This window comes from Petaurus breviceps, unplaced genomic scaffold (genome assembly GCF_028583685.1).
Source record: "Petaurus breviceps papuanus isolate PSGF00001 unplaced genomic scaffold, PetGlider_PUasm1.0 189, whole genome shotgun sequence".
Classification (NCBI taxonomy): Eukaryota; Metazoa; Chordata; class Mammalia; order Diprotodontia; family Petauridae; genus Petaurus; species Petaurus breviceps.
In genome coordinates, this window is record NW_027185809.1 from 27,049,285 (window position 1) to 27,067,784 (window position 18,500).

Below are 18,500 nucleotides of genomic sequence, written 5' to 3' on the forward strand. Positions count from 1 at the left end.
TGGGAGAGTGGGGAAAAAAGTAGAAGCAGTTGTGGTGTAGAGGTTTGAGAAGCTGGCCTTGAAAGGCATGGCCTCAAAGTCTTTCTTTAGACATATTCTGTCAATAAAGACTATGTGCAAGTCTGAATGCTCTAGGCAAGTCTCTAAAATGGTATAAGTTCAGAGAAGTCAACTTCCATTACTAAAAGTAATTTCTGACTGGAACCTCCTTCTGTCCATCACAGATGCAGTTCCTATGACTCTCCCTATTTAATAGATAAGTGGTCAGAGGATATGAATATAGAGTTAACAAAATAAGCATTGCTAATTATTTTTTTAAAGGGACAAAAGAAAACTTTGTTATGACAGATATTTGGGAGCTATAACATGTACAAAAAGGCACGTGGTGCCAATTTTATTGCAGATTTCACTATAGTTAAAAATCAAGAATCACACTTTTGTTAGTGGCCTGGCTAGATCTTGAATTACTACAGAATTCAGCTGTGCGATGGGGCTGATCTTTGCGTGCTTAGTGCTGGCATACTTATTCTTGATAGCCATGTGCTTTGTAAGCCACTGGTTCACTAGGATCACATTCTTAGCCACGTGCCTCATTATAGGAAGATGGGCCTCCTTTGTATGACATGTAGTGTTGAAGAGTTGGAGGCCATTCACCATTATCGAGGACTTTCAGTGCCAAGCAAAATGCACTGGCTGCAATCCGGGAAGGAGGGAAGTGGACCATATCATAGTCCACCATTGAGTTCCATCAGGTATTTGGCTAAGGTGTGCTGTTCAATGTCAACCTCTCCAACCTTAGATGCTCAGCTTAAAAAGTGCAGAGGTAAAGGACAACCCAGACTGAAGTCTAAAGCTTTTCGAATCTTCATTTCCATCTCTCGAATCTGGTGCTTGCTATATGTGTGGTCAGTTACAAAGACAAAGTCCCCAGTTTCAGGTGGGTACATCTCTTCATACTTGCTGGCAATGAACATGGCTGTAACACCCACCAGCTGCAGCAGTTTCTTAGGCACACTATTATCTTGCGTAAATCAATCAATAATGGCTACAGTCATGTACATAGTCTCCTGTAGCAACCTAAACTTCATCTGCACATTTACCAGCCAGTCAATTAGGATGGCTCTCATGTTCCCAGTGACTTCTTGACCCACCAGGTATTTTGTTCTGATGGCCTGCTCTTCCTCAAGTTGTCTAAGATAGCAATAAATATCTTTCACATATTCACTACAAAGGTTTGGATCATCTGTATCCTCTGCACCAACATCTTTCAGTGCAAGTATGACATTGGATAAAGCTTGGCACAGAAACTCTTCTGCAGGTCACATCCAGATATCTCCATTGGGTTTGTGGATGGAGAATCCACCTTAACAGGCTCAGCAGTTAGTTTCTCTTCCTTAACAGGTTCAGGCACAGGCATCCTTTCTACTGGTTTGGTGGCTTTTTTAGCAGCTACTTTTGCTATGGGAGCTTTGCCTTCCTTTTTTCAGGGATATTTTTGATGGAGGTGGCTGCTGTTGATCACACACTTTGTTGCCAATATCACCCAGGGTCATTCTTGGCCTCAGTCCAGGCTTGGAGGTAACAGTAAGTACAGGCACCCTCTTGGAACCTGGGACATTGGCTTTCAGTTTATTCTCAGCACTGAGCTTCATGTTCCTAGTAACAAGGAGAGCCATGACTTCCACCTTTCCAGGAGGCAGCTAATAACAAAGAAACAAACACTCACGCACGCACATAAACAGGGACAGAGAAAGCACAGATAAACGGCAGTGCCCCCCACCCCAGCCTAGCTCCCTGTGGGCACAAAGTAAGCAGGCACAGTAACAGCCATTCCTCCCAGCACGCAGTGACAAGCAGCATCCCAGCCCAAGGTTTAAACTCAGTGCTGCTCTCTGCTCATTGGCTAGTTCGTCTCCTTCCTTCACCCTCCATTGGTTGGCTGTGAGTTCCTCCAAAAATCAACATTATTAAATTTTTTTTTTTTTGCCTTTTGGAGGGCAATTGGGGTTAAGTAACTTGCCCAAGGTTACATGGCTAGTTTTTTTTTTTTTTTACGTGGGTGTTAAGTGTCTGAGGCTGTAACCGAACTGTGGTCCTCCTGACTCCGGGGCTGGTGCTTTAATTACTGCAGCCACCTAGCTGCCCCAACATTGCTAATTATTAAAAGCCATATGAAACACTTCTCTCTAAATCAGTGAAATTCAAAGAATTTCAAAGTTTTACTTTACATCACATCAATTGGCAAAGATGACAAAAGTTGAGAATAGTCAGTATTAGAGGAAGTGTGTGAGTGCAGAAAGAGAAGCCCTTTATTACATTGCTAGTGGAGCTCTGAATTGGTCCAACCATCTTGGAAAAACATTTTGGAATTATTCTGATGGACCAAAATGTCTTTGCCCTTTGATCCAAAGCTGCCACTACTAGGCATACATCTCGGGGAGGTCTGTGATAAAAAAGAAAGTACTCATGTTCCAAAATATTTATGGCAGCTCTTTCCTTAGTAGCAGATAACTGGAATCAAGTAGATGCCAGTCAATTGGGGAATTGCTAAGAAAATTGTTGTAATGAACATAATTTAATATTATTGTGCTGAGTACAATAGATGATTATGGTGAATTCAGTGAAGCATGGGAAGAAATGAACTTGAGCACTGTATGTTAGGCAGTGTTCTTGGTGGATGCAGACTTGGCTTAACAGGGGTGGGAAACCTGTGACCTGAAGCCACATGTGGCCCTTGAGGTCCTCAAGTGTGGCTTTTTGACTGACTTCAAACTTCACAGAAGTGAAGATTCAGTCAAAGGGCTGCACTTAAGGACCTAGAGGGCCACAGGTTCCTCATCCCTGGCCCCAGGCTTGGTTCTAGTCCTCCCTCTCATGCATACCAGCTGTTTTAACCTTGCCCAAATCACTTAACCTCACACTTAAGTTCAGGTGCTGAATTTCTGTACCTGGCGTTTTCCTGTGATTGTGAAATCATGGGTCTGGTCCACCTTTCCCCCCCAAAAAAGAGAACCCCAATTAGATGTAAGTTTGTTATTCATCCTTGATTTTAGAAGACAACCAAGGGAGCGATGTCTTGATTTGTGTGTGAATTGGATTTAAGTGAGGCAGAGCTGCATAGTCATCAGCCTCACTCTCTTCCTGAGTCATTGAAGTCCAATGGCAGGACAGAAGTTAAGACAACTTCGAGTTGGTCTGGGATCTGACCGAACTCTAAGTACACATTCCTCTCCTGATTCAGCCGCTGTTGGAACAAATAGTTCTCATCTGCCCGTTCTAACTGGAGAGAAGTCTTCACATACTTGAAGTAGACATCCCCCTCACTCAGTGACAGGTTTGAGGCCTGTCTGTAACCCTCAACCTGGATTAACTGGATGGGTTTACTGGGATGTGGCTGCCGCACATGCTACAGCTTCTTAGAGCCACAGGTTAGAGTTGAGTGCCAGGTAGACAACAAAGGTAGATGAGCAGCTCCAAATAGGACTGGGAAGCCCCCACACCTGAGGTGCTAGTCCTCCTTGAACACCTAAGAAATGATAATATTAAAATGTGTTTGTGGAGGAAGCAAAGGGAAAAATAGAGGTCCAGAAAAATAATCCACTAGGAGTATTTGAAAGACTAGCAGTCACCAGAAGCAGTGTGAGATATAGTGTTAAGAAGCCCTGAGTTAAAAGTCCAGTGTCTGACACATACTGACTTTGTGACCATGAACAAATTACTTAACCTAGAATCCTCTAGTCCAGAGGTGTCAACTTCTTGATCCAGCCACAAGCAGGGTGCAGAACTCCTGTGTGCAGGGAAACCAGAATAAGATGTAGTAGGGAAATGTTTAACAAAATCAATAAAAATACAGTACAGCATAGGTAGTACAATTTTTTGGTTTTCTGAGTCAACATGCTGCCCACAGGTATGTGTTTCTGTTTGAGTTTGACATCACTACTGTAGGTGACTCAGTACTATAAGTTGCAGAGAAGGTGCTGATCTATATCGGCAGTTTCCTCATAAGGAGCTCCCTAAAGCAGTGAAATTACAGTTCTAATCCATGTCTGATATGTACTACACAGAAGAGAGAGTGAGGATTGATAGATTTCTCAAATGCTTTTTATTGCAGTTTGAATTTATCAGTCAATGAATTTATTAATTTTTCAAGTCTTTGGGCCATTGGAAAAAGTTAACTGTAGTTGTCCCAGATATTCAAAATGGAGGCAATAGGGGCGGCTAGGTGGCGCAGTGAATAGAGCACTGGCCCTGGAGTCAAGAGGACCTAAGTTCAAATCCAGCCTTGGACACTTAACACAAAATAACTAGCCATGTGATCTTGGGCAAGTCACTTAACCCCAATTGCCCCTTCCCCCCCAAAAAAAGCAAAATGGAGGCAATCACAAAGTTTGTTTTTTTCTCCTATGTATGTTTTCCATATGAGAAATACTGCAGTAAAATAAAATGTTCTCTGCATTCAGACAATATAAATCTTTTTCATTTGTATTTTCACAAGCATCAGATTGACTGTCTTTCATTTGAGAAGTTAGCAATTAGGAAATGTTGAGAAGACTTGGATGGCCCTGCAGCGTAGTATCTCAGTTTCCCACTACTCCTTAGGTAGTTTGGTTAGTCAGAACTTTTGTTTTCTGTTATTCCATAGTGAAGGGTGGAAGAAAGAAGCATTGATTTCAGTAACATTTTCTTTGTCCTTTAAAAAGCTATAGTAGTTGAGGATGTGACCTACCAGGTCACCTTATTTAAGAAAATATGTGTGATAAAATGTCTTTTTGAGCTCAGTTCCCTGGCAAGAAACTTCTGGAAGATGATTTTTTAAAAATACTTTTTTTTTAGTAGGCAGTGAAATTGATATTAACTCATAATGTTTTTTTTTTCTTTTTGAAGTCAGTATACCTAGAACCAGATTTGGTCCTTAGCTGTATCAGTATTAGCTTATTCTGATAGATAATAACATCTATTTCTTCTGTCTTTTAAATAGATTTTGTTCAGTGGTTTTAAAAATTATTTATTTTTTAAGCTGCTTTTAATAATTTTGGAAGTAGGTAGAAGTATAAATCTAAAATTAAGTAAATTGGGAGGAGTAAAGATGGTGGAGTAGAAGCAGAACCTCCTTACTGCTCCGGGTTCCACCTTCCCCAACCATGTAAAAAGGAGACTCTGAACAAACTTTGGAGCTGCAGAACCCACAAAATGACAGAGAAGCTAACCTCCCCCTGAGGACAACCCAACAGGCCAGCAGGAATCGCCAACACAGTGCTCTGGGAGTTGAGCCCAGCCTCACACCCAAGGCTTTAGCCCCAGGGTGGGCCTGACCAGCCCCCTGCTGGAGGTACTCCAGATCAGCAGAAGCTGTGGCCCTTTCCAGATTTATCAACACATAGATGTTAAGGACAAAGTGAGAGGTCAGTGCAGTCTGGACTTTGGGACCCAGTAAGTGGGAGTGCATGGCTTTTGCCCCTGGGGCGAGAAGCCACTGAGACACTGGCACAGCCATCCAGCACCATGTGGCAGCTTCAGCTCCTGGCCTGCAGAGTGTAGGGGGACCAAGCACCAGTCTGAGGGGTAATCACTCTTGCTTTAATCTTCTTGGATCTGGATTGCTGTCTAGGGTGGAGGTCCTGGGGTGAGTGTCCAGCTTGCCAGAGTGTGTGGACACCTCAGAGAGGGCACCCATCTAATACCTCTGGCAGCTGAGAAAACCCCAGCGTTCGGGACGAAAGCTCCCCTGTCTGGTGGCAGAGTCCTACTGTGGCAAAAAGCCCAGGGGTCAAGTGACTGAGGGGTGACATGACCAGGCAAAGGAAACAAAGCAGACAGAAGATTCTAACATTACACTCCTATTTTGGGGACAAAAAGGAGCAAAGCATGGGACAGACAGGGAAGTCAGAACTCCTGCACCAAAAGCTTCAAAGGAAAATACGAACTGGTTACAGGCCATAGAGGACCTTAAGAAGCAGATAAGAGAAGTGGAGGAAAAATTGGGAAGAGAAATGAGAACAATGCAAGAAAATTATGAAATGAGAGTCAACAGCCTAAGGAAAATAATACCTTAAAATTTTAATAGACTAACTCAAATGGCAAAAGAGACTCAAAAAAAACAATGAGGAGAATGCCTTAAAAAGCTGAATTTGCCATATGGAAAAAGAATCTCAAAAGCTCACTGAGGAGAATCATTCCCTCAGATTAGAATGGAGCAAAGGGAAGCTAGTGACTTTATGAGAAATCAAGATGCTATTAAACAGTTCTTGACAAGGAGAAAGCTATCTTATTAGAAACTGGTTAAAGGAGGAGAAAGTGGGAGATATAAAGGAGTTTTGATATGAAGATCACGGTTTTGATGTTGCGGTTGATGATGAATGACTCGTTTTTTTTTTTTTCTTTTTGGAGGGGGTCAAGGCAGGTCAATTGCGATTAAGTGACTTGCCCAAGGTCACAAGGCTAGTAAGTGTTAAGTGTCAGAGGCTGGCTTTGAAGTCAGGTCCTCCAGACTCCAGGGCCAGTGTGCTGTATTCTCTGTACCACCTAGCCTCCTCTTTAGTTTTCTTAATAAAGAAGTAAGGTGAGTAATATTGGAGGCTTGAGAAGAGGAAACACATTTGAAATTAATTAGTGCTTACAATAAAATGGAACTTGAAAATTGGTTCTTTTAGTTTATTTGATGTGTATTTAGGACACATCTTCTTCCCTCTCCATCCCTCCACAGATATAAACTAGTCTTTTGGATTTCCTCCCTTTTTATTTTCTCTTCCTAGTAAAAGTTGAATGGAGAGCTTGCACTTTAAATACATTGGAACAACTATAAGAAAGGGATTATTCTTTCTGTTGCTACTGATTTGACCCCATCATTGTCATAATTACCTTTCCTCATGGAGATAGTTGCATACAGTTATGAGCTCCCTTGCTATATATAGAATTCTAACAAATACCTAAAAATTTGGTCCTGGAACAGATAAATTAAATGTTCACATTTTTATTAAAGATGAAATTAAGAGAATTAGGGACAAAATTGTTGTGATTGCAGAGCTATACCATCATATGTAATTTTTGGCCTAGGGGATGGTGATAAATTTAAATTTCCTGCCCTTTGATTCAGGATTATCTCTGGTAGATTGGAATGGGTGATTGTGGTGCTTTCTTCACAGTATAGGGTGTCCCAAAAGTCTTAGTGCTGTTTTAAGCTATTAAAGCTTTGTGCACCCTATATTTAATATGCTTGTAAAAAAAAAAAGTCAAAATACAGTTTTCCACATTGAGGAGATTTGTTTTAGTGATATTCCAAACTCTATTTCCAAGTACCTGTTGTTACTCTTCTATTCAGGATATTGATATGGAAGCTAATGATAAAATGTGGGAGATTTTTTTTTCCTGCACCAAATTTTCCATTTTACCACCTACTGCTTTCATTTCTCTTCTTCCTCTACTCCACTTTACTACTTTATTTACTCATAGCCTGTTTCCTTCAGTCCTATCTTAAAACTTGAATACAATACTAAGGATTATTGCCCCAGCAACTATTATCCCTGGATTCAGCCCTTATTTAAGTTTTAATCGAGGTCTTTGTAAATAAATTTGTAGATCTGGTGTCTGGAGATGCATTATAAGTTTATCAGGTCTGTTGGGAAAAAAAAAAGAACTATAAGTATTGGGTATGTAATTTGGACAACCATATAATTGAATCTGTGGAATAGCAAGCCTTTTAATAGTAGGGTTTTACTATTCTGGTGGGGGGAAGGATGGAATGGGGACAGCAAGTTTTGCAATTGTGGTTACTGTTAATATTTTTTAAAAAGGTCCATCAGTATATCATCTGCACAGATTATGACAATATTCTGTGTCAAACAACCTTGCTTTTTCCTTTTCTGTGGTTCTTTGCACATGATCTTTGTTAAACGTATGTGAACTTTGAATTTCAGTTTGTTTTCTTTTATTAAGATAGTTACTATTTTGAGATACTTTTGACTGCACAAATTCTTTGCTCAAGATTTTTAACATTCAATAAACTATTAAGATGACAACTTATAGGTGCTGGTTGACTGAAGAAATCAAACCAGAGTGTATATTAAGGGTTTGATTATTTCACAGTTTCTCAATCTTTGCTTGAATTTTTACAGTGATTTCTGTGCATTTCCAGTTATATCCTATTGAATGACATTTTAACTGATTCCAAATGGATTGTTTGGTTTCTCAGCTCAAAGATTTATTGTGAAATTTAAGTGTGATTTCTTTCTTATGTGTGATTCTAAGAAACAAAGAAATTAGCTCCCTTTAATATTGTTTAAATATGTTAATGCTATAACATATAGTTTAGTTTTTTAATGTACTTTGGTATCTAGAGCTTATGCTTTTTTTGTTTCTTTTTTAATGTACTACCTCCCGTTATATCCTGGATTCCTTATTTTAACATCAATCAGGTCTTCATACATTCTTGCCTTCTCTGTCTCTCCATTAATGTCTGGGAAAGAGTCCAAACATTTCTACTTTGCAGTGATTTTCCATATTGTTGTTACTGGAATTACTGGAAATATTAACACGTCAGTATTTCTCAGTCTTGCTTTCTTTGCAAGATTTGGTGTATTGTGGTGTTCTTTGTCCTGCTGTCTGGAAAAAGGCAGAATTTTTGGTTTTTTACTTTTGGGGTAAGGGAAATAGTTTGTTAAAGTATGCTAGAGTTTCTAACAGTACTGGTTATTTTATTGACTTAGCATTCTGCACTATACTAAATTTTGAGAACTGTTATAAAAAGTTATGTAGTGGCAAATATTTGAATTAGATGTTTTTTGTTTTGTTTTGTTTTTTACCTCATGATAGTGCCTCAGACCGCAAATTTAAGAATTTGAACACTGGAGCTCATTTGTCTGGTTTTAAATTGTATTATATTGAATGTGTTACTCTATAAGCAGCTGAAAGAAGTCTTTAGAGAATCTCTTTTCTCCCTCTTAGCTTAAAGTTTTATCAGCAACTTTTACATTCTTACATTAAAAACCAAATTAAAAGCAACATTTTTAAAAAGCACAGTAACTAGAAAGTGCACAGAGTTCCATATTACTACCATGAACCTTTTCTGTTTCCAAATTTATTTACATGCTTCTGAGTTTGGAAAAAGGAAGGTTTGAAACTCTTGGAAGCAAAGCTATCAAAGTGTGTGTTTAATGTCAGGATTATTCATTATCGTAATGACAATTCTTCCATACTATGTCTTAGGCTTTTTCTACAGATTGTGTACTTGTAAGAAGGCTATTGTTGTCTAGAGTTCTATGACCATCATGCCATGAGAGCATAGTAAGTATTGAATTTTAATCTAATTCCCATAGGTTAATTTGCAGTGAAAATCATTCTCATTTAATTTAATGTTTAAAGATTTCTTGTTGGGGGCACTACAGAAAGAGAAATATAAAAACCCTCTTTATTTTGTTTTTTTTTTTCTAATTGGAAAAGGATCAGTTTGGTCATCTGCTGTTGAAGCCAGTATTTTCACGACTGATGCACCATAGTGCTGATTAAATTCACTTTCTATTAAATGGTGGATTGTTCAGGCTGTTCCTGGTAAATATTAATCTCCATTTTATTTTTAGCAAACCATCAGTTTTTCCCTGGGGAATGTGAGGGTAGTTGTCAAAGCTAGGCAAAGTACTATTATTAAATCAAGTTGCCACAGTAGGTTTTGGACGGTATACCCTTTAGTCTTAACAGTTAGCAACTAGTGGTTTTATATTTGAATATGTGAGTATAAAATACAATAGTATTGAATTTTTTTTTCTCTTTAAGGAAGATTTTGCCTTTCAACTGATCCATTTGAATTGTGACCCTTCACAGTGTTCTCTTTACAGTAGTTGCTTTGTGGAAATATGAGAATTTGGCTAGTAGTAGAGCTGACTGATACTGAGATTCTGTGGTTGCTGTACTTATTAAAATCTTGCTGAAAGTCATAAAAGAGTTTTGTATGACATGGTAGAATTTCTGGATCATTGAAGGAGACTTTGGGTTTTGTTCTTAAGGTTCCTGTGTCAAAAGATATGCATCATTAAAAAAAAAAGCATCATTAAGCTTCCTGGAGATCTGAAATACAATGTCTTAATTTTTTAAAAAGATCATCAAGTTTGAAGTGATTTGCTTAAAAGATTACTTTTTTTTGTCTTTTCCATCCCTTTTTACTGATAAATGATTAAAGTTTCTTATTTTTATATCATTTGTCCTGTGTATCAGTCTGCCAGATGAGAAAAAGGGATATTACATGGTAATGAAATTGCCATTTATTAGAAATACTGTCTCTGGAAGTATTATCTATTAACAGCTATATCAGATAGAACTATCTAGTGTGGGCGGCACTTGACCAGGCTTGGGAATTGGACTGCTCTTTCCAGGGACTCTCCAGAGTTCACTCTCCATTTGCTGTGTGGATGCTTGGCTGTCATCCTCAGGGCCCTATATTTGGATAGCAGATACTGCTATCATTTCATTTGATCACAGCGTGCTGTGGGGAGGGGGCAGAATGAGGGAAAGAATGGGGAAATGGGGAAGGGAATAAGCATTTCTGTAGTTAGTTCCTGCTGTGTGCCAGGCAGTGTGCTAATAAGCACTTTACAAATATCTCATTTGAATTTCACAACAACCCTGTGAGGTAAGTGCTGTTATTATCCCCATTTTATAGTTGAGGAAACTGAGGCAAACAGCAATTAAATGATTTGCTAAGGGTCACACAGCAAGTAAGTGTTTGAGGCTGGATTTGAACTCCAGGTCCAGGCCCAGTGCTCTGTGGTACCATATATGTGCCTCACATATATGCATCTGTTCCTTCTATGTACAGACACATGTCAAAGTTACACATTTTTAGAATTATTGCTATTTTTATACCCTTTTGCCATTATTTCAGTCACAATTTCGATTTGACTCCTTTTTTGGTTTTTTAATAACTTTACTAGCCACTCACTGTGGCTTCTTTTAACTCTGGAACTTCTTAACTCCTTTCTGCTATATTCTCTTATCCTAAAAAAATATTCCTAAATTTTCAGGATCATCAGAAAGTCAGAGGGATTAAATGAAAATAGGGGTCAGATTTTATCTGGCTGGCATTGTTCTTCCCAGTGTATTTCCATGGAACAAGAAAGTGATAAAGAAACAATAGATAACCTTTATGTTCCCCTGCTTCTAATAATGAGGGATTATGCCTTTGGTCTTCATTCTGTACAGCCCAACTTCTGAATTCAGCTATAAAATGGGGAAAGCACTTAAATCACAGAATTTTTGTGAGAATTAGATGAGAAAATATTTGTGAAAGTATTTTTTAGCACAATGCCTTGGCACATAGTTGGTGCTATTTAAATGCCCTGGCCTTTCCCTTCCCTTCCCCTTTTGCATCTGTTTCCTTGATCTTGTCATTTGTTTTGAGAATGATAAAATACATTATTTTGCTTATTTTTTTGGTTCCAATCAGAGCTGCTCAAATATTTCTTTTATTTCTGCCCTTCATTTTCCTCTTCCATTTTGGAAAAAAAAAACCCAAAACCTTTATTATGTATCTAATCAGCCCAGTTTGAACCAATGTGATTCACTCTAGATGATTGGATACTGTTATTGCCTGGGCTGTGTACTGCCAAAGCTTTGTACCTAATGAAATGGCTCCAACTCCAATTTAGATCATGTTCAAGGACTGTCTTGTCATTGTCTTTGTAGTGAGTTTTCTGGTTTTATAAATATTTAATAATTATAGAAGTACTTTCAACCAGTTTGATTGTCAAAACTACATTAGCACCACATCCCACAAGTGTGTAGGACATGTACATATATACATACATATGTACATATATATACACATACATATATATAGTATTCCTGTACTTTGTGTACGCCATACATATATTTATGAAACTATATCATGCAAAATAATTACTTTTAATATTTTGATGAGTATTTTAAATGAGTGATCCTAAAAATCATAATCATTCAGTTGATTAAATTCAGAGGTAATAGTGACTCTTTTTTAAAAGTCAAGTAAAGTGGAATGCCTTCAGAGAGAAACTGATGAAATGAAAAGTTTAAATTAGAATAGTTTTGTTTAGGTTCGTTGTTCTTCTAAATTCAAGGAATTTAGATTTCTTGTTTTTCTTGTCTTTTTAAAAAATTCTCTTATTATTATGAACGTGATAAACACTTGCATATAAAGAAAGAAAAAAAGTTATACACAGAATAGCACATCTGTTATGTATAGCTTATTTAAGTATATAACTAATTTACCACAAGTTCTAAAACTGTCCTGTTGTCTGAACTTTCTATCTTCTATGCATTTTCAAACTATTTCATTGGTCCTTTTTTTGTTTCTTTTTCTTGGCATCATTATTACTATCTCTTTTTCCGTCTTTCTTATAAGTCCTACTCTCCTCCCTCTCCCTGAAAAGCCCTCCCTTGTGACATATAAGCATAGTTAAACAAAGTGAATCTTGTTAGCCTTATCTGAAAACGTATGTGTCATTCTGTACCTTTAGTCAGTCACCTCTCCATTAAGGGATGGCAAATATATTTACTCAGAGATCTGCTTGGAGTCATGATTGGTCAGACTTCTTTAGTCTTTCAAGTTGTTTTCTTTTTCAGTTTTTTTTAAGCATATAACAACTTTACAGTTTATAAATTTGTCTTATAAATTGTTCTTAGCAAATATCTTAAGGGCTGTCATTTGGAAGGATATATTGTTTAGGCATCCTGAGTTTTGATTCACGTCTTCTACAAATGCTTTGATATAGCTCAGATTTAAAACATAAAATAAGGCTATGAAAATAAAAATGGAATAAAATGTAGTTTAGAAAGAGTAAAGAAATAAATGTTAGGTACTTGAAATGAGGTAGTTCCTGATGTTGAGCATTTAATTTAGCCCTTTGATTTCTTAGTGACTGTGTCAGAAATGGTGCTATTGTTTGTTCTTAATACCAGATAAGAAGGAAACTGTGTGTGTGTGTCTGTGTGTGTCTGTTTCTGTCTCCCTGTCCATTTTCCTTGTGTAATAGACACTGGGTAGTTATCTGCAACCAGACTTTTGCAAAAGACAGAAAAATGTTCTTCAAATTGACACTTCTTATCTAACCTCTTACCTAGGATATATGATTAAGTTTCAGCTCACAGGCATTTCAGTGGGGAGCTAAGCTAGTATTTAGGCTGGGTGGGTTGCTGTCTGATGCTGTAAGTAAAGGGATACAAAATAACTTTCAGTAAGAGAAGCAATAAAATGGTGTAGGCAGAAGGTAAACCATGAAGTCGAGAAGGCCTGGACTTAAGACCTTTCGCTAACATTGTATCACTGTGTACAAATCACTTCTTCCTGTCCCAGGGAGCACTAGAAGACTGGAACTTAACAAACTAGTCACTGATCTGCATTTGTGGAGGTAATCTCCATCCTGAGAGTTCCCCACTAACTGAACAATAGAATCACTGGTTTCCCAACTCTGCCAACCCCCTTCCCCTAATAGTTTGGAGACCTTTGAGTAGTGGATAGATATTTGCTAGATTACCTCTTTAAAAATTTCAGATAACTCAGATGAACTCATGGAGTGTGCTAAATTAGTCCATGGTTGAATTATATGGCTGATGTGCTGGTATTATTTATTATTGATTAAAGATGTTAGTCTAATAGATACTCAGTAGACAGTTGACATTCTTCTGTGAAACTTCCTTATCCTAGTTTGTATTTTTTTCTAATTTGATGATCACACCTCCCATTCCCCAGCCAAAATAAATTTTTCAAATTTTTGTATCTTTTTTTTTTCGTACCTCAGAGTTTGTTATAGTGTATGGAAGAAACAAGTGTGTGACATTGTACACTAAGTTATCTTCTGTAGAATGAACTTTCCTGAGTTCACATGGAAAATAGATTTTCACTTCCTGGTAAAAGGAAAAAAAAAATCTTATGTTGCGATTTTTGACAAAGGGTTTTCCTTTAGAGCTTGTCACAATGTAACTGCTTTAACAGCTTTTATGTTTTTGTATCTCTAATTGAACTTCCTAGACAAATGTTGCAAAATCTGAAGCATTGTGATTTTTTGTTTGTTTGAGCAACTACCAATTGTCCCTTGGGGAGAGAGATGGAAGTAGAAGGAGGTAGCTTGGCATGGTAGTAGATAAGAGAGTTGACCTCAGAATTAGGAAGACCTTAATCCAAATCCTCCCATTGACACATGCTAACTGTGTAACTATGCAAGACATAACCACTCAATGGGCCAGGCAATTCCAAAACTGTTCAGTGTAGAGTATGTGCTAATCTTTGTTGCTAGATCCAGCAGGAAGGAACTCTGTATTTATTATTTGAAAATCGTGACTTTTCTATGTAAGCATCTCATTACTTCATGAAAAGACTGAATGACCTTTGTAATTAGTAGCTAACAGTTATTAAATCTTAAGAGTATCACGGAAGTTGAGGATACCAGGCTAATTCATGAGCTTCTTTCTTGCCAGTATTGAATGCCATTTTATTTATCAGCCCTAACAGACAGCAAGGAATATACAATGACTAAAATAACATTCCCTCTATCTCCCTCCCACCCCAAACTCTTATTAAAAACATTGCTGAAAAAAGAATATTATAGTGGATTTTCAGAACCAGGAAGCTTGGTGTTTAAATTTCACTCTGACACTGTGTGACCCTGGGTCGCTCAAATAACCTCTCAGTATCCTAGCAAACCCTCTGAGTCTCTAAGGCTATATACATTTTAGAGGAGGTGATGACCTGCTTTAGAAAGAGAGTTTCTTCATTTCTGAGTTTTTTATACCAACGAAATCCAAGTTTTAGTCCTTTGTCCCTCTCTCTATTGGTGGGGAAAAAATTATTGTTCTTGTGATGGAAGTTGCTTATGAAAGTTGAGTGATTTTTTTTGGAAAAGTCAACAAACTGACATCACTATTTGTGTTTTCATGGAATGAGCTCTTCAGATTTGTTTTCCTTAGAAGGACAAGAGGGGCTTGATATGTTTGGTTATTTTGTTACCCTCAAAATGAAATAGAGTACATCATGGGAGATTGGAAATTCACTTAACCCTCTGGGTCAGCCCATCTCTTAAATGTATAATTAGGCATTGTTCTCCACACCCTTGCTGACTTGAAAGTGCTGGATTATTCAACATTTTGCCAGGGATCTAAATCAAATCAAACTCCGGAATGCTATGTGGACCTTTTCTACTTATTTCCTATTCTGACTGGGGGATTAAGTAAGTTTGATTGTCTTAGAGGAAAGAGTAGAAAAACAAAATAATTTTTAAAATCATTACATTTCTTTGTATATCTCTAGATAAAAATAAAATCAGGTGAGTCATTATTTCCCTATGGTATTTCAGAACTTCAGATACAGTGTGGCATAGAATATAGAGGACTGGTTTTGGAGGCAGGAAGAAACAGGTTCTGACTGACACATCCCTGTGTTACCATGAATAAATGACTGACAACTTTTCAGTGACCTAGGTTATTCTACAAGTATAAATGAGAGGTGAGCTGTAGATCTGCATTGGTACAGGGAGTTTCTACCCCAAAATTTCCCCATTCCAAGGAAATCATAGATATAGACTCTTTTGCTACCCCCACAGCATGGTAACTGTATTATTCATATATGCAGAGACACTTTGTGTTCCTATGGGCAAAGTGTTCATCAGACTACTAGTAATGAGGTTGCTCAGAAAGACCATAATCAAAATCTTTTCAGCATGGTAGATCTTGTAGAACTTTTGCTTCTCTGACATAATCTTTGAATACTAAATTGCTACTTCACACTTAGGATGCTAAGTGGTACTGTGGATAGAACACTGGACCTAGAGTCCTTAGGACCTGATTTCAAATTTGGCCTCAGGCACTTCCTAGCTTTGTAACCCTGGGCAAATCACTTAATCCTGTTTGCCTCAGTTTTTTCATCTTTAAACAAGCTGGATAAGGAAATGACAAACTACTACATTATCTGTGCCAAGAAAACCCCAAACAGGAACAGGAAGAGTTGGACAAGTCTGAAAAACAACTGAAAACACATACTTCATACTTATGGTGAGACAGAAGAGAAATGCATATCGAAATAATCCTGATATTTCACTCCATACCATTCATTTTCATGAGGAACTTAAATTTTTATATGGGAGATAATAGAAATTTATAGTTAACCTAAGTGTATACTCACAGAAGCAATAAAAGGAAAATTGAGCCTTGTGGCCAGTGTTCAAAGGAATTGATGGTTTTTCTTTTCTTTTTAAAATACTTTTCTTATTTTGTAGAATATTTCCTAGTTACACATAAAACATTTTAATGTTCATTTAAAAAAAAATTTGGGTTTCGGGTTCTCCCCGTTTTTTCTTCCTCCCTTTAAAAAGGCAAGTAATATATTGATTACACATGTGAAGTCATGAAAAACATTTCTGTATTAGCCACACTTCAAAAGAAAACATGCACAAATCCCCAAGGGAAAAAAAAAAATGCTTCAACTTGTATTCAAAAGTTCTCTCTGAAGGGAGGTAACATCTTTCATTATATATCCTTTGGAATTTTCTTGGATCATTGTCTTCATAATAAGAACTAACTTTCACAGTTGATTGTCCTTAAAGTATTGCTATTACTTTGCGCCATGGTCTTTTATGCTGTAAGTTGTTCAGTCAAAGACATCCCCTTGATTTCCAATTCTTTGCCACCACAAAAAAAAAAAGCTGCTATAAATATTTTTGTACAGATAGGTTCTTTCACCTTTTCTTTGATCTCTTTGGGATATAGAACCAGTAGTGGTATTGCTGGGTCAAAGTTTTTTTTTTTTTGTTTTTTAGGCATTTGGACATAGTTCCAAATTGCTCTCCAAAATGATTTAACTAGTCCACCAACAATACATCAGTGTCCCAATTTTTTCATATCCCCTCTAGCATTTGTCATTTTTCTTTTCTGTCATGTTAGTTAATCTGATAGATGAGGTGATTTCTCAGAGTTGTTTTAATTTGCATTTCTCTAATCAATAATGATTTAGACTATTTTCGTGTGAGTATTGATAACTTTGATTTCTTCTGAAAACTGCCTGTTTCATTTCCTTTGACCATTTATCATTTGGGGAATGGCTCTTATTTATATAAATTTGCTCAATTCCCTATATATTAAAGGCAGGAGGCCTTTTTTGAGAAACTACTATAAATTTTCCCCCTAGTTTTCCTTCTAATTTTGACTGCATTAGTTTTGTTTGCATGAAAGATTTTTAATTTCATGTAATAAAAAACTTATCTATTTTATTTCCCATGTTCTTCTCTGTATCTTCTTTGGTCATAAACTCTTCCCTTATCTATCTTATCTGATAGGTACATTTTCCATGCTCCCTTGATTTATTCATGATATCATCCTTTATCCATTTTGAATTTTAATCCAAATATCCAAATTCAATCATTTCTCCATTTTGACCATATCTTGGTATGTGGTTTAAGATGTTGATCTATGCCTAGTTTCTTCCAAATTGCTTTCTTGTTTTCCTGGCAGTTTTTGTCAAATGATGAGTTCTTTCCCCCAAAGCTTGGTTCTTTGGGTTTATCAAACACTGAATTACTATGGTAATTTACTATTATGTATTGTGTACCTAATCTATTCCACTGATCCACTGCATGCCAGTACCAGATTGTTTTCATGATTACTGATTTGTAACATAATTTGAAATCTGGTACTGCCACTTCATACTTTTTATGGATGGACAATAAACCAGCCTCATAAATGAACAGAAGGAAAGTGGGCCGAACTTCTTTTGGGAAATTGTGCAGTACTTATTTTCAAATAAAATTTTATTTTTATCTTTTGCTTTAACATTGCTTAAAATTTCCTCTGTATCTTTCCTCCCCTACCCCAGTCATCTTTTATAACAATATAATTTTTTTAAAAAGCACAATTAAAAATATTATTATGTATCATACTTTGTTTATCTATTTCTCAGTAGATCGTTATGTACTTTGTTTTTAATTCTTTGCTATCACAAAAAGTTCAGTCATAGATATTTTGGTGCATATGGGGACTTTAATTTTATCAGTGAACTCTTTAGAGTATAAGCCTAAGTAATGGAATCTTTAGGTTAAAATGTATGAGCTTTTAAATTATTTTATTTGCATAATTCCTGATTGTTTTCCAGAAGTTATGCTGATTCATAACTGCACCAATAACACACTTGTATTCCTATCTTCCCATTACTCTTTCAACATTTGACTATTACTTCTTTTGTCACCTTTGCATTTTTGTTGAGTGACTTGAAGCCTCAGGGTTGTTTCGATTTGCGTTTCCCTCCTTATTAGTGATTTGGAGCATTCTTTCATATGGTTGTTAATGGTTTGCAATTCTTCTTTTGAGAACTGTTCTTTTGACTTTTAGTAGTGTGTGTGTGTGTGTGTGTGTGTTTTGGGGGGCAATTGGGGTTAAGTGACTCACACAACTAGTTAGTGTTAGAGGCTGGATTTTAGCTCCCCTCCTGACTTCAGGGCTGGTGCTCTAGTGTGTGTGTGTGTGTGTGTGTGTGTGTGTGTGTGTGTGTGTGTGTG

General features: G+C 37.1%; 1 protein-coding gene and 1 pseudogene across 7 annotated transcripts in view; one reads left to right on the forward strand and one right to left on the reverse strand.

Annotated features, from left to right (window-relative positions):
• Positions 1-18,500, forward strand: part of SIPA1L1 (signal induced proliferation associated 1 like 1) — a 367,706-nt gene that overhangs the window by 139,514 nt on the left and 209,692 nt on the right. The gene's annotated exons all lie outside the window — the stretch shown is intronic.
• On the reverse strand, positions 308-1,842 carry LOC138164046 (G2/mitotic-specific cyclin-B1 pseudogene; annotated as a pseudogene).